The 17,827-nt window shown below is 37.2% G+C and overlaps 1 pseudogene; it reads right to left on the minus strand.

The window, feature by feature from the left end:
* LOC108309790 overlaps nucleotides 1–9,305 on the minus strand; it is a 44,660-nt pseudogene extending 35,355 nt beyond the window's left edge.
* Nucleotides 9,306–17,827: the final 8,522 nt, after the last annotated feature.

The raw sequence follows: 17,827 nt of genomic DNA on the forward strand, positions 1-17,827 counted from the left end.
AAAAAAAAAAAACAGATGGCAGTGAGTTGCAGAGAAAAGGGAATGCTTATATACTGTTGCTGAGAAGGTAAATTAATTCAACTATTGTGGAAAGCAGTATGACAATTCTTCAAAGAGCTAGAAACAGAATTACCATTTGACCCAGCAATCCCATTACTGGGTATATAGCCAAAGTAATATATATCGTTCTACCAAAAAGACATGCCCATAAATGTTCATCGCAGCACTATTGACAATAGCAAAGACATAGAATCAACCTAAATGCCCGTCAACAACACACTGGTTAAAGAAAATGTGGTACATATACACCACAAAATACTATGCAGTAATCAAAAACAATGAGACCATGTCTTTTACAGGAACAGAAAACCAAATACCATATGTTCTCACTTATAAGTGAAAACTAAATGATGAGAACTTATGGACACAAAGAGGGCAAGAGACACTGGGGTCTACTTGAGGGTAGAGAGTGGGAGAAGGGAGAGGATGAGAAAAAATACTAGGTACTAGGCTTAGTACCTGGATAATGAAATAATCTGTACAACACCCCCATGACAAAAGTTTACCTATATAGCAAACCTGTACATATATCCCTGAACCTAAATTAAAGTTAGAAGAGAAAGAAGTTTCTCTCCTTCCCCATTTCTCTGTTTCTCTAGCTAGCTCTCCATTATCAGTATGAACCCATAAATTATCATTCATTTTAAATGAGTTATAAGTCCTTATTGTCCTTAATTATATTTGTTTATATTTAATGACAAATGTTTGTTTTTAATTCTTCAGCTTTAAAAACATAATGACAGTCACATCTTACATTTGTTGGTCATTCCATGCTTTTACATGTAATTATCCATAGCATTTCCATATAATTATCTAATTTTATCTTCTATAAAAGATGTAAAATTCAATGGGATTAGTGTTTGGATTCATGGAAAGGTCTCAGTACAACTTTGAGACTCTAAATTAGTAACAAATTTCTTAAGACTCAACACTGATTGCTTTTTGAGCAATCACAAAAGAGGCAAATACCTTCATAGACCACAAGAGCATAAGAACATTCAGAAACCTCTTTCCAAATATATTTATAGTTGTTATATTAGTTTTTGTAGAGTTCTGCATTGTTGCACGTAAAAATAAATGTTTACATGTGTACTGAGTTAACACATTGCATTTGTATTATTACAAATTCTTATTTGCATTTAAAAATGAATAAGATTTTGGTATATGAAAATGAATCCAGATGATTTCTTTATTTCTTCATGAGAACCAACAAAGTAGTTCTGAGGAATAAAGCAAGTCATGCTCTTTACCTTAAATGTTTTGTATATTTCACCATTCAACTCTGGACCACCTTCATTTTGAAAAGGTTTTTTTTGTTGTTGTTGTTATTTGGGGAAAATATCAAATACATTTTGTTCAAGTATATAGTATTTTAATGGAATCTTCTCTAAAATTTGATATTAGATTTAAATATTACCAACACCAAAATATTAATTCAAGATATTCAATAAATAATACACAGGTAACTGAAAATGGATCATTATAACAAATTTTAAATGAAACTTACAAATCGTCATAAGATTATGAAAGTTATGTAATAAATGTATATATGTCAAAAGTCGTAAAAGTGTGGACATAAATAAAGAAAATAAAGAATAATTGGCCCATACCTGTATGTCTGCAATTCAGGTAAAATTTCTACGGCGGCCAAACTCAAGAAGAACATGTCACTCTCCGTCAGATTTAATGAAATTGGTGTTAGTTAGAGATAAGAACTTAGTAATAAAGAAACTCCTGCTTTGGTAGTGTTTATACAATATTATTTACAGTCTATGCTACTTTTAATCAACTTTGAATCTGCTTCAAGATTCATTGAAAGGCAGATTGTTAACACACTGAGAAGAAAATCCGTCACAGTTAATTTACCCATTGGAGAAACTTAATTTCTTTCATGAGCTGTACTTTCTACTTGTTCACAAGGATTCTTACTACAATCATTACACCCTAAACGCTCCCAGTGTCATGGGCTATAATATTGCAAACAATAGGATTATGACGTCTTTCAGCAGGCTTCTTGCTAGATCGAAGCAGGAAGAGATGGATTATAGGGAGAAAAGGCCTTATTTGAAAACATTAATCTTCAGTAATTAGTAATTGAGGAAGGAAATGCGATACATTAAAGTTAAATTATCTTCTGCAAAAACCGATTTCAAAAGCTGATTGAGCCTGACAACGTATCTCCTAAGATAAAACATCTACAAATATAAAAGTGAAATACTAACAATTGTTCAGTCAGCCTCACATGAAAAAATTCAGAACCAGAAGGTTGTTTTCTTTAGAAAATGTGTGTGTGTGTGTGTGTGTGTGTGTGTGTGTGTTTATTTTCGAGCTAAAATAAAATTAATATTTCTTCAGGTGCCAGGAGAATAGAAAAGTATCTCGACCCGGGTTATTGCATATTTTCAATGTTTTGGATTAACTTTCCATGTTTATTATCAATGCTGTCTCTTTTCAAAATCTATCACTATACATCACAAATGCTCCATATTTATTCCTCTTACCTTTTTTGGTCTGTTTTTCTCTGCATTTGGGGGAAGATATCCAATTTAACCTGTTGAAAAGGGAATGCCACATGTTTTAAAGTAGCTAAAAATAGTCTCATTAAAACTAGTCTCTTCAAAATGTGGAAGTATAGATGCTGAAAAAGATAAAACCACTAGCTGCTAAATTTACAATGTAAAAAAGGCAAATTCAAGATGTGTCAGATTTAATGATAAGCTGCTGCTGGGGGGCCAATTTCAGAGATAAAACATAAAAGGCCAGCAATCCACTTTACCCCCAGCAGTTCAATGAAAGTTGTGTGATTCCTATTGCTTCACCAGGTAACTACAAAGTAGTTTCCTCCCAGTGAATTCCATGTTTTTGTGGATTCTAAGATATCTGACTGTGGAATGAGAAATGTTTGTTTGAGTATGACACCTAAAAACCCTTATGCTCAGTTCTGACACATAGCCACTGACAAACTAACACCTTAACTCAAACACTCATGTATCAAGCATAAGGTACAGCACTTGGGAGTTTGCATCACTCACATGAATTTACCACTTTTTTGTCCCTCCCCCAAACCCGCCCCACCATCTGCCAATTTTTTCTTTCTCATTGCTTGTTTCGATTTACAATGTGATTATCGTAGAGATTCAATATTTTTATTTCTGTTTAGGTATTTTTTTTAAGATTCAGAGCCACATTAAGACATGCAAACTTTATCGTGCTTCTAATAATTTTTCTGGCAACCAAAGAATGATCTTTGCTGATCGCTTTAATTATTCAACTGTCGAAGCCAGGTCTGTATATGACTTGCTTAGTTAACTTTTTATCTTCTAGGGAAGAATCTGAAATCCTTACCAAGATATTCATTAAAATTGTGGGCTGGAATACACTCTTGTTCCTTTTGAAAAAAATGAGTTCTGTGTTCAAACAGCAGATGTAGTGTCCAAAGACTGCATGGCCGGAGATAGTCTAGGAGACAGACAGAAAAGTTGTAAACAGGTCTGTGAACTGCTTTGGTGGACACAGACTTACTTTGAAGATTTCACTGAATGGTTTCTACTTGTAAGCCACTCATGACACAAAAAAGCAGGTTTACCATGCAAACCGTAACTAGATACTAGCTACAATGGAGGAACCTCAACAAATTTAGATGTGCAGTTCAGATAATTCCCTTGAAAGTTCCGATAATTGCCTAAAGCTTATTTAAGTCTATGGAAAGACTTTACCCTCTTCTTCACTCCATCTCATCTTTTCTTCTTTCTTCCATAATCCTCTCCATGCCTACTCTGATCTTTTTGTCATTCTCCAGATCACCCTACTTTAAATCTCTGTTTTAACCTAAATTTCCACCTCACTTTTGAAAAGACTCTTCCATGCTGGCAAATTCCTGAAGTCAGAATATAGTAAGTTTCCTTGCCATGCTATTTGCTTATACGTCTAGCATTTTCAAGTGTCAAAAAAAATTTTTTTCTCAGCTCTTTGGAAACTATATTAGGAAGTTTCTTGAAAAAAATAAATCTCTGTAAACACAGATTCTAATGAAAAGGTGTGAGTCACAGCACCTACCTTCCAAACATTGCCATGAGAAGAAAAAATATATTGACTGACCAATGGAAATATTCACAACTACCCATAAATCTAATACATTTGTCTTGCTACTGTTTCAAAATGTCAAATGTGTATTGTGAATACTGTTCAGTATTCACGTTCATATAATTCACATTTGAATACAATATTCCTCACATTTAACTTTCTGAAATGTCTTCAATTGCTTATGGGGCATAACCCTTTGATCTTTACGTTCAGAAACAGTCACCAAGACCTTGGAAAACAGCAGATAAGAGTCTTACCCTTCTGATAAACACACACACACACACACACACACACACACACACACACACATATTTTAATCAGACTCAGTAACTGTCTCCTGAAGAATTAGAAAACCTTTGTGGACTTAAGCAAAGTTCCTGGAATTTGAGTTCAGATAGTGCAGTCCGACTATCTGCAAATAGCTTACCATTAAACGTCTAAGGGCAGTTACATGTAACATTATTTATTCATTCCTTCACTCAAAAAAAAAAAATACAACAGAGATTGAGGATCAACTGAACACAAATTAAACCCTCTCAAAAAACTTTTAATTCTACCATGGAGACAGGCATTTTGAGAAATAATTATAATGCAAAATAGAAAATGGCACATATCCAAAGACATACAGCTTGAGAGCCACGGTCATGAGGAGGAGAAAGATCACATCTAGTAGGAGGAAGGCTTCTCATAAGAGATAGCTTTGAAGTGGGATTTGAAATGAACAAGTAAGATTTAAACATCTAAGAATGAGGCAGAATAATGTAAAGTAAGTAACTAGCTTAAACTGGAAAGCATAGCACATACTAGGAATCAAGTGATTTAGGTTAATTGGTACACAGAGTAATGGAGAGTAGATAGTGAAAGATAATACAGAATGTGAATAAATTGTGATGTATCCTTGAGGCTGGGGATGGGAGAGCCATAAAGTCAGGCTGCAGTTTGAATGGATTCAGCAGGCTGTATGGAACCATCAAAGGCTAATGAGAGTTCATTAATTTTTAATGAATTTTCAAGCAGTGGAGTAAGAATTGTCTTTTCAACAAATGGTGCTGGGACATTTAGATATTTATTTACAAAAAAGATGAATTCATACATTTATCTCACTCCATACACACACACAAAAAAAAATAGCTCAAGACAGAGAGATCTATATATAAAGGATAAAACTATAAAGCTTCTAGAAGAAAAGAGAAGAAAATTTTCATGACCTTGGGTTAGACAAAGAATTTTTAATAGAACACAAAATGCACAATAGCAATTTTTAATTAATAATTTGGACAGAATCAAAATTTAACATTAAAAATATCAGTAGAGAAATGAAAAGACAGCACATAGACATTGAGAAAATATTTGCAAATAGTAAATCCAATAAATGACTATATTCTGAATACACAATGTACTCTTACAACTCAATAATAATAAGACAACCCATTTTTTAAAATGAGGAGAAAAGGGTTGAATAGAAACTTTATATAAAAATGGCTAAGAGGAAAATATTAAATGTAGCCCAGGAAAGATGGCCAAATAGGAATAGCTCTGGTCTGCAGCTCCCAGCAAGACCAACACAGAAGGCAGTTGATTGCTGCATTTCCAACTCAGGTACCTGGTTCATCTCATTGAGACTGGTTAGACAGTGAGTGCAGCCCACAGAGGGTGAGCAGAAGCAGGGTGTGGCATTGCCTCACCTGGGAAGTGTAAGGGGTCAGGGAACTCCCTCCCTTAGCCAAGGGAAGCCGTGAGAGACCCTGTCCTGAGAGACAGTACATTCCAGCCCAGATACTATGCTTTTCCCATGGTCTTCACAACCCACAGACCAGGAGATTCCCTCGGGTGCTTCCACCACAAGGGCCCTGGGTATCAAGCAAAAAAACTGGGTGGTTGTTTGGGCAGACACCGAGCTAGCTGTAGGAGTTTTTCTTTCATGTCTCAGTGGTGCATGAAATGCCAGTGAGACAGAACAATTCACACCCCTGGAAAGGGAGCTGAAGCCATGGAGCCAAGTGGTCTAGCTCAGCAGATCTCACCCCCAGCAAGCCCAGCAAACTGAGATCCACTGACTTGAAATTCTGGCTGCCAGCACAGCAATCAGAAGTCAACATGGGATACTCAAACTTGGTGGGGAGATGGGTGTCTGCCATTACTGAGGCTTGAGTAGGCAGTTTTCCCCTCACAGTATAAAGAAAGCCACTGGGAAGTTCAGACTGGTGAAGCCCACTACAGCTCAGCAAAGCTGCTGTAGCCAGACTGCCTCTCCAGATTCTTCCTCTCTGGGCAGGGCATCTCTGAAAGAAAGGCAGCAGCCCCAGTCAGGGGCTTATAGATAAAATTCCCATCTCCGTGGGACAGGATACCTGGGGAAAGGGGTGGCTATGGGTGGAGCTTCAGCAGACTTAGACGTTCCTACCTACCAGCTCTGAAGAGAGCAGTGGATCTCCCAGGAAAGCATTGGAGCTCTGCTAAGGGACAGACTGCCTCTTCAAGTGGGTCCTTGACCCCCGTGCCTCCTGAGGGAGAGACACCTCCCAGCAGGCATCAACAGACACCTCAAATAGAAGAGCTCTGGCTGGCATCTAGCAGGTGCCCCTCTGAAACAAAGGTTCCAGAGGAAGAAGCAGACAGCAATCTTTGCTGTTCTGCAGCCTCCAGCAGTGATACCCAAGCAAATAGGGGCTTGAGTGGATCCCCAGCAAACTCCAACAGACCTACTGAAGAGGGACCTGACTGTTGAAGGAAAACTAACAAACAGAAAGCAATAGCATCAACATCAATAAAAAGGATGACCACATAAAAACTCTATCTAAAGGTCACCAATGACAAAGACCAAAGGTAGATAAATCCACAAAGATGAGGAAAAACCAGTGTAAAAAGGCTAAAAATTCCAAAAACCAGAATGCCACTTCTCCTCCAAAGAATCACAACTCCTCTCCAGCAAGGGAACAAAAGTAGATGGAGAATAAGTTTGATGAATTAACAGAAGTAGGCTTCAGAAGGTGGGGAATAACAAACTCCTCTAAGCTAATGGAGCATGTTCCAACCTAATGCAAAAAGCTAAGAACCTTGATAAAAGGTTAGAGGAATTGCAAACTAGAATCACCAGTTTAGAGAAGAAGATAAATGACTTGATGGAACTGGAAAACAGAGAAAGAGAACTTCATGAAGAATACGCAAGTATCAATAGCCAAATTGATCAAGCGGATAAGAGGATATCAGAGATTAAAGATCAACTTAATGAAATAAAGCATAAAGGCAAGATTAGAGAAAGAAAGAATGAAAAGGAATGAAAAAATCCTCCAAGAAATATAGGACTGTGTGAAAAGACCAAACTTATATTTGATTGGTATATCTGAAAGTGATGGGGAGAAGGGAACCAAGTTGGAAAACACACATCAGGATATTATCCAGGAGAACTTTCCCAACCTAGCAAGACAGGTCAACATTCAAATTCAGGAAATACAGAGAATACCACAAAGATACTCCTCAAGAAGAGCAATCCCAAGACACATAAACATCAGATTCACTAAAGTTGAAAAGAAGAAAAAAATGTTAAGGGCAGCCAGACAGAAAGATCGGGTTATCCACAAAGGGAAGCCCATCAGACTAATAGCAGATCTCTTGGCAGAAATCCTACAAGCCAGAAGAGAATGGGGACCAATACTCAACATTCTTAAAGAAAAGAATTTTCAACCCAAAATTTCATATCTAGCCAAACTAAGCTTCGTAAGTGAAAGAGAAATAAAATCCTTTGCAGACAAGCAGATGCTGAGAGATTTTGTCACCACCAGGCCTGCATTACAAGAGCTCTTGAAGGAAGAACTAAATATGGAAAGGAAAAACCAGTACCAACCACTGCAAAAACATACCAAAATGTAAAGTTCATCAATACCGTAAAGAAACTGCATCAACTAATGGGCAAAATAACCAGTTAGCTTCATAATAGCAAGATCATATTCACACATAACAATATTAATTTTAAATGTAAACAGGCTAAATGCCCCAATTAAAAGGCACAGACTGGCAAACTGGCTAAAGAATCAAGACCCATTGGTGTGCTATATTCAGGAGACCCATCTCATGTTCAAAGACACACATAGGCTCAAAATAAATGGATGGAGGAATATTTACCAAGCAAATGGAGAGCAAAAAAAAAGACTAGGTTGCAATCCTAGTCTCTGATAAAACAGACTTTAAGCCAACAAAGATCAAAAGATGCAAAGAAGGGCATTACATAATGGTAAAGGGATCAATGCAACAAGAAAAGCTAACTATCCTAAATATATATGCACCCAATACAGGAGCACCCAGATACATAAAGCAAGTTCTTAACGACCTATAAAGAAACAAGACTCCCATACAATAATAGTGGGAGACTTTAACACCGCACTGTCAATACTAGATAGATCAATGAGACAGAAAATTAACATGGATATTCAGGACTTGAACTCAGCTCTGCACCAAGCAGACCTAATAGACATCTACGGAACTCTCCACTCTAAGTCCACAGAATATACATTCTTCTCAGCGCTACACAGAACTTATTGAAAAACTGATCACAAAATTGGAAGTAAAACACTCCTCAGCAAATGCAAAAGAATGGAAATCATAACAAACAGTCTCTCGGACCACAGTGCCATCAAATTAGAACTCAATATTAAGAAACTCACTCAAAACTGCACAACTACATGGAAACTGAACAACCTGATCCTGAATGACTACAGGGTAAATAATGAAATTAAGGCAAAAATAAATAAGTTATTTGAAATTAATGAGAACAAAGACACAATGTACCAGAATACCTGGGACACAGCACAAGCAGTATTTAGAGGGAAATTTATAGCACTAAATGCCCACAGAAGAAAGTGGGAAAGATCTAAAATAGATACTCTAACATCACAATTAAAAGAACTAGAGAAGCAAGAACAAACAGATTTTAAAGCTAACCGAAGACAAGAAATACAGCTAGTGCTCGACTTACGACCACGGTCGGGACTGCGGACTGGTCGTAACACGATTTGGTTGTAAGTTGAGTAGGCTATATGTACAGTTGAAATGGTGCACGCGGATATGGTAGTGCTTCCGGAAGCTGGTCCGCACTGTCGTACACCCAGCTGGGCAACGTTTGTGCTGCCAGATGCGGAGCAGTCCTGGCTAGCGATTGTGGTCATAAAGTCGAATGGTCGTAAGTTGCATAGGTGGTAAGTCGATCAATACCTGTAACTAAGATTAGAACAGAACTGAAGGAGATAGAGACATGAAAGACCCTTTAAAAAAATCAATGAATCTATGAGCTGGCTTTTATGAAAAGATTAACAAAATAAATAGACTGCTAGCCAGACTAATAAAGAAGAAAAGAGAGAAGAATCAAATAGACACAATAAAAGATGTTAGGGGATATCACCACTTATCCCATCAGAGAATACTGTTGAAACACCACACCTCTATGCAAATAAACTAGAAAATCTAAAAGAAATTGATAAATTCCTGGACACATATACCTTCCCAACACTAAACCAGGAAGAAGTCAAATCCCTGAATAGACTAACAAGTTCTAAAATACAGTTAGAAATTAATAGCCTACAAACCAAAACAAGCTTAGGACCAGATGGATTCACAGCCAAATTCTATGAGAGGCACAAAGAGGAACTGGTACCATTCTTTCTGAAACTATTCCAAACAGCAGAAAAAGAGGGACTCCTCCCTCACTTATTTTACGAGGCCAGCATCATCTTGATATCAAAACCTGGCAGAGAAACAACAACAAAAAAATTTCAGGCCAATATCCCTGGTGAATAATGATGCAGAAATTCTCAATAAAATATTGGCAAAGCGAATCCAGCAGCACATTAAAAACTTATTCACCATGATCAGGTCAGCTCATCCCTGGGATGCAAGGCTGTTTAAACATATGCAAATTAATAAAGGTAATTCACCATATAAACAGAACCAATGACAAAAACCACATAATTATCTCAATAGATCCAGGAAAGGGCTTTGATAAAATTCAGCACCTTTTCATGCTAAAAAACACTCAATAAACTAGGTTTTGATGGAGCATATCTCAAAATAATAAGAGCTATTTATGACAAACCCACAGAAAATATTATACTGAATGGGCAAAAGCTGGAACCATTCCCTTTGAAAACTGGCACAAGACAAGCATGCCCTCTCTCACCATTCCTATTCAACATAGATATGAACAGATACTTTGCAAAAGAAGACATTTATGCAGCCAACAAACATATAAAAATGACTCATCATCACTGGTCATTAGAAAATTGCAAATCAAAACCACAGTGAGATATCATCTCATGCCAGTTAGAATGGCAATCCTTAAAAAGTCAGGAGACAACAGATGCTAGAGAGGATGTGGGGAAATAGGAATGCTTTTACACCGTTGGTGGGAGTATAAATTCGTTCAACCATTGTGGAAGACAATGTGGTGATTCCTCAAGGATCTAGAACCAGAAATACCATTTGATCCAGCAATCCCATTATTGGGTATATACCCAAAGGATTATAAATCATTCTACTATAAAGATATATGCACACATATATTTATTGTAGCACTATTTACAATAGCAGAGACATGGAACCAACACAAATGCCCATCAAAGATAGACTAGATAAAGAAAATGAGGCACATATACATCATGGAATACTATGCAGCTATAAAAAAGAATGAGTTCATGTTTTTGCAGGGACATGGATGAAGCTGGAAACCATCATTCTCAGCAAACTTACACAGGAACAGAAAACCAAACATCACATGTTCTCACTCATAAGTGGGAGTGGAACAATGAGAACATTGGCCACAGGGAGGGGAAGATCACACAACAGGCCCTGTTGGAAGGTGGGTGAAAGGGAGAGGGATAACATTAGGAGAAATACATAATGTAGATGAAGGGTTGATGGGTGCAGCAAACCACCCATGGCACATGTATACCTATGTAACAAACCTATACATTCTGCACATGTTCGCAGATCTTAAAGTATAATTTTAAAAAATGGCTAACAAACACAGGTGCTAGACCTCACTGCACATTAGGAAAAAGCAAACTAAACTGTAAGATGAAACTTCACACCTACTAGAAAGACTGTAATTAAAAGAGAGTAACATGCATTGGTAAGGATGTAGATAAATTTGAACTCTCATTTATTGCTGAAGGGGATAGTGCTGTCTAATTCTTTATTGCTTTAAAGAAATACCTGATGTTGGATAATTTATAAAGAAAAGACATTCATTTGGCTCATAGCTCTGCAGGCTGTACAAGAAGCCTAATCCCAACATCTACTTCTGGTGAGGCCTCATGAAGCTTCCGGTCATGGTAGAAGATGAAGGGGGAGCAGGTGCATTCCATGGTGAGAGAGGAAGCAAGAGACTGGGGAGCAAGAGAGAGATGGAGATTCTAGCTATTTAAACAACCAAAATTAACATAAACTCATTACTGCAGGGAGGGCACTAAGCCGTTCATGAGGGATCCACCTCCATGACCCAAACATCTCCCGTTAGACCCGTCTCCAACACTGGGGATCACATTTCAACCTGAAATATGGAGGGAACAGATATTCAAAACTATAAACTAAAATAAAGCAGACTCTTTGGATAACAATCCAGCAGTTCTTCAATAGGTTAAAATGACCATGTGATCCAGCCGTTCTACTTCCAGGTATATGTTCAAGAAAAATTAACTTGTAAATATATTTTTATAGCAGCATTATTCATAATAGACCCAAACCAACAACAATTCAAATCTTCGCCAACTTCTGAATGAACAACCAAAATGTGGATTATCCATAGAATGGAAGACTATTAATTACTGATACATTATACAACAGAAATAAATCTCTCTAGATAGGTAGATAGATAGATAGATATAGATGTGAGTCAAGGATTTATTTTACTTGTTCATTTCTTGTATTGAAGTACTCTTTAATGATATCCTTGACTGAGGCTCCTTGCCGCAGTTCATTACTACACAACTGCAACCAATCACACTACTGACTTCCCCTCTCTGTCACTTTTATAGAGGCCTATCCATTCCCCTGGTTTCTTGCTGTCATCAATTTTAATTAGGTTGATTTGGTGCTCAGCACAAAGGACCTCCACCAACTTGACACACACAGGCTCATCACAGTTGGATGCAAGCACACAAAGGTGGGCTTGGCGCTTGTGTAAGGCTTTGGCACTTCGTGAATTTTGTGTTCGAGGCCATTATGGATGAGGGAGGTCTTCAGTACCTCTTGTAAAAGCAGTATTTATCTAGTGTTCAATAGCAAAACTAAGAAGATACTGAAGCAAAACGATAGGAGGGATGTGCTTCTGAAAAATATTTTGTTCAGGATATCAACCCAGGCAAACATGTCAATTTCAGCTACATTTTTCTGTTTTGTTTTACAGAATAAAAAGAAAAAAGGAACACACAATACAAAGATGGGCTAATGGGACTGTGGGGGTTAATTAACAGACACTAATCTAAACTTAAGAGAACCAATGCTAAAACAGGATAACCCTGCTATTAAAACCTATTATAGGCAGAAGCAAAAGACAGAACAAAAGAATTACCAAAATTTTAGCAATATCATTATAAGGTAGATAGAAGTTGAGAAAGACTACAAACACAGATGAATAACTCAAACTTGTCCATAATCAATAAATTTTAGATACGCAGAATCCTATGGATCTTGACAGATATGGCATGACATAGCTTCCCAGCTCTTTTCAACATAACACGGGTAAAGAAACAGCGCAACAAATAGGATCATGTCATTTATTTTTCTGTTACAGAGATACACTCATCTTACTAGGATTAGCTAATTTCTGAGCAATGCCTTATTTCTAGATGGAATCACTTTGCCACAACCAATCAATTTGGGCAAAAGCAATGGCTTCTTCAGAGTTTGAAAGTATGCAAGATTTTCTTTTTCCTGCTATTTCCCAAGTGCATTTGGGAAATGCTTTTCCTCAGCATGCCTTGGACATTGACTCTTGTTTGTTCTATTGGCTGTTATTACAAAGGAGATAACAATCATCATTTTGGACTTCAAGTTAAATCACATCTGTTGAGTCAGGGGTTTGGGGCTAAGCATCCATGTGGAGAGAAATGCCCAGGTCCATAGTTCTTTCCCCAACATGCAGTCTTTCTAGGTCATCTTCATTTCTTCTCCTATCACCATTGCCCCTCCTGCTGGCCAAACCCTTACCCATTTGTTGATTCAAACTTTTCCTTCATTTGTCTTCTGCGTACTTCCTGGTGTGGTTGAATTGGCCTCACTCATTTTTTCAATAAACACTTATTGAGAGTCTGGCATGTGCCAGGTGCGGTTTAAGGAAAAGGTATCATTGGAAATGAGTAGGGCTTACAATTTCATCATGGAGGATTCAGCTTTGCAATTGAGTAAGAAAACCCACTTAACATAAAGGGCTGTTGAATTTTGTCAAAGGCCTTCTCTGCATCAATTGAGATAATCATGTGGTTTTTGTCTTTGGTTCTGTTAATGTGGTGAATTACGTTTATAGACTTGTGTATGTTGAGCCAGCCTTGCATCCCCGGGATGAAGCCTCCTTGATCGTGGATAAGCTTTTTGATGTGCTGTTGCAATCGGCTTGCCAGTATTTTATTGAAGATTTTTGCATCTATGTTCATCATGGATATTGGCCTGAAGTTTTCTTTTCTTGTTGAGTCTCTGCCGGGTTTTGGTATCAGGATGATGTTGGTCTCATAAAATGATTTGGGAAGGATTCCCTCTTTTTGTATTGCTTGGAATAGTTTTAGAAGGAATGGTACCAGCTCCTCTTTGTATGTCTGGTAGAATTCAGCTGTGAACCCCTCTGGACCTGGGCTTTTTTTGGGTGGTAAGCTCTTAATTGCTGCCTCAACTTCAGACTTTTTTATGGGTCTGTTCAGGGTTTCGGCATCTTCCTGGTTTAGGCTTGGGAGGAGGCAAGTGTCCAGGAATTTATCCATTTCTTCCAGGTTTACTAGTTTATGTGCATAGAGTTGTTTGTAATAATCTCTGATGATGGTTTGAATTTCTGTGGAATCTGTGGTGATATCATACCCTTTGTCATTTTTTTATTGCATCAATGGGAGAGATGCTAGATGTAGGTGATGGGGAGGAAGGCAGCAAATCACACTGCTACATGTGTACCTATGCAACAATCTTGCATGTTCTTCACATGTACCCCAAAACCTAAAATGCAATAAAATAAATTTTTTTAAAAAAGAAAACCCACTTAATATTTGAAGGGTATACTTTCTTTTTAGGGGGTCATTCTAAACAAAAGTTGGCTCAGTTAATGAAAACAGTGAAGATCAAAATACAAAAACTCAGCCAAATGCAGTGGTGCATGCCTGGAGTCCTAGCTACTTGGGAGGCTGAGGCTGAAGGATCACTTGAACCCAGGAGTTTGAAGCTGCATGGTGCTATGTACTCCAGCCTGGGTAACAGACTGAGACCCCATCTCTAAAAAGAAAAAATAGAAAATCAGACAATGAATAAAAACTCAAAACATGGCCGGGTGTGATGGCTCATGTCTGTAATCCCAAAATTTTGGGAGGCTAAGGCAGGTAGATCACCTGAGGTCAGGAGTTCGAGACCAGCCTGGCCAACATGGTGAAACCCTATCTTTACCAAAAATACAAAAAAAATTGCTGGTCATGGTGGCAGGAACCTGTAATCCCAGATACTTGGGAAGCTGAGGCAGGAGAATTGCTTTAACTAGGGAGGCAAAGGTTTCAGTGAGCCGAGATTATGCCTTTGCACTCGAGCCTGGGCAACAAGAGCAAAACTTTGTCTAAAATAAAAAAAAAAACCTCAAAATACTACTAGCATAAAACCAAGATCTGTGAAGAATAAGCACATATTCAGAGCTGAGGACAAGCTTCTAAGGGGTAGGGAATACTTTGAGAACATAAACATTTGCTGTTGTTTTGGTCAAGCCTAAATTGTAACACTTTTCTATTTTACTGTCTCCTAAATTGGATTTTCACATTCTCTGTAATTTTACTGACCTCTTACTGACATCTTGGTTTAAAAGCCCACAAGTTTGTCGGCTATTTAAACGTACATGTTTTCCAAAGGACACACACACACATATCCCTTCAATTAATCTGAAGAGCTTGATTAGAAAAAAAAAAAAAAAATTAGACAGGAAAAAAAAAAAAAAGGCCACTTTTACTATTTTTTTCTTCGTAGTCCATAAGCTACATTCTGAAGTAACACACACCTGTGCTGACTGAGGTTTTGGATCTACCATATTTGTAAAATTTATTCATTCTCAGAACCTCTGTTTTCTTTTTTGTAAATCAGGAGTGATAACACCTATCCTGTTGAACTGTGATAAAGACTGTAGATAATTGAAATATTGAGCTCAGGAAATGCTTAGTAAATATCAGCTCTTGTTTTAGTTCTCTTTTGGACTAAAAAAACTAAATTATATTTGATATATATTCCTTAATTAGTGAAATTGAGGTCACGTGACTTCAAAAACCAAGGATTAAATTTTCACCAATATCAGGAATCAATTGGACTGATTTCTCCCTGGTCCTATCTCTGTTTTTTTCTGTATTCTCTACACTTTCTCAGGCAGAAAAAAAAAATTAGTTTCATTTGAAGTAGCAATATCAGCACTGATTTCACCTCCAGACAAGATTCCTACTCTGAAGGGAAGAAACTTTTTTTTTTAAAAGTGTATTTATAATAGTTTTTCTCTTTTTCTTTTCTTTTTTTTTTTTTGGAGACAGAGTTTCACTCTTGTTGCCCAGGCTGAAGTGTAATGGTGCAATCTCTCTCAATTCAGCACAACCTCTGCTTCTGGGGTTCAAGTGATTCTCCTGCCTCAGCCTCCTAAGTAGCTGGGACTACAGGTGTATGACACCACATCCAGTTAATTTTTGTGTTTTTAGTAGAGATGGGGTTTCGCCATGTTGGCGAGGCTGGTCTTGAACTCCTGACCTCAGGTCATATACCCACCTCAGCCTCTCAAAGTGCAGGGATTACAGGTGTGAGCCACCACATGCAGCCAATTCAGTGTTTTAATCTCATAAATGTATATGGTCCAGCTCCAACTATAGTGGCACAAAGCAAAAAACATGAACTTTAATGTCCCACAGGATTAGTTAGCTTTGACTACCGGCTGTGCTACTGATTGTCTAACCTTGGGTAAGATAAAGGAATCTGTGATTCTCAATTTTCTTATCTGTAAAATGGAGATAATAACATCTACCTTCAGAGATGTTGATAATATTGAATACACAAGATCATTTTATAAAATTCTGAACACATGGCCTGGTACTTAGTCAAATATACTCAATAAATATTATTTCTTCTTCATTTCCTGCTATTTTATTTCTCCTTAATACGCAAGAGAATATTCTAAAATAATCTCAATTGTAGTCTAAATTGCCCTTATAAATGAACACGCATATTTGAAATTTTTTATGACCCCATCTTTGACTCTTAAACCAGTCTTAGAATCTGATAGAGTTTATTTCACTTTTAAAAATAACTTCCACATTACTCCATTTTGATGTCTTTCAGATTATAAAAGGAAACGATACTTGATGTGGTGTGTGAAATAATTCATGCAGAGAGGCATAAACACAACATTAATCTTTGACAAACTCCCCTCTTCCAATCAGGACCCCTTGTGATAACCAGTGGTATGTATTCCCTTCTCCTTCCTCATATGCACATAAACTGATATTCATGTCATAGAGGGAGTTTTATTTGCTTATTTTTCTGGAAAGAAAACAAATAGTTCAAGACATCATTCTACATCTTGCTCTTTTAAGCTTACTATTTATATCATGGCCTTTTTATGTTTGTAACAATTCTTATTTAACATATTTTAAGGTAATTATTTAATAAGTTTCCGTGTCTCCTCAACTTTTCTTTCAGCATCACCTCTTGCTCTTACCTCCTGCTCATGTTTTGTGTATGTGTGTGAGTTTTTTATAGATATCCTCCTGAAGAAGAAAGCTTTGGCTGATCTCCTTTCAGGGAATGGGGTTGGTAGGAGGGTACAAGACAAAAAAACAACAACAACAAAAAAAAACCTTTCATAACAATCCAATAGAGTCAGAACCCTGGGCTAATTTTTCTACAATAACTCTTTACCAAAGACTATCATTTTCTTTCTCGTCCACTTCCTTTCTTCATTTATACATTTTTTGAGGTCAGGGATAACTTTTAATTATTCAGCCTCTCGTTCTTAATACTATACAGTGTGAGTGTGTGCGTGCATGTGTGTGTGTGTGTGTGTGTGTAAAGCAATTTAGGTAATGGTTAAGACCCCTACCTTTGGAGGACAGAGAGATTTGTGTTCAAATTCTCTTTATTTACCTACTACTGGCGAGTTATCTCAGACAAATCAAAAAACCTCTCCAAGGCTTATTTATTACACATATTAAAAATGGAAATAGCATCAAACTCAGGTAGTTACTATATAGATTAATAGAAAATTAAAGCATATCACTGGGCTCAATAAATACTCAAATTGATAAGTAAAGATGAAAAGGAAAAAAAAGGAAGAATTTTAGATAGGAGAGCTAAGGAAGTGAGGAGACCTTTGGGAATTTTCTAAACCATTTCAAGGCTTTGCTATTCCTAAATCACTGCAATTTCTTGGGAGCCCAGTCAATTCCTTTCTTGTCTTGGGCAGTCTCTGGACCTACTCTTACAGACA

Source organism: Cebus imitator, unplaced genomic scaffold, assembly GCF_001604975.1.
Source record: "Cebus imitator isolate Cc_AM_T3 unplaced genomic scaffold, Cebus_imitator-1.0 Scaffold97, whole genome shotgun sequence".
Classification (NCBI taxonomy): domain Eukaryota; kingdom Metazoa; phylum Chordata; class Mammalia; order Primates; family Cebidae; genus Cebus; species Cebus imitator.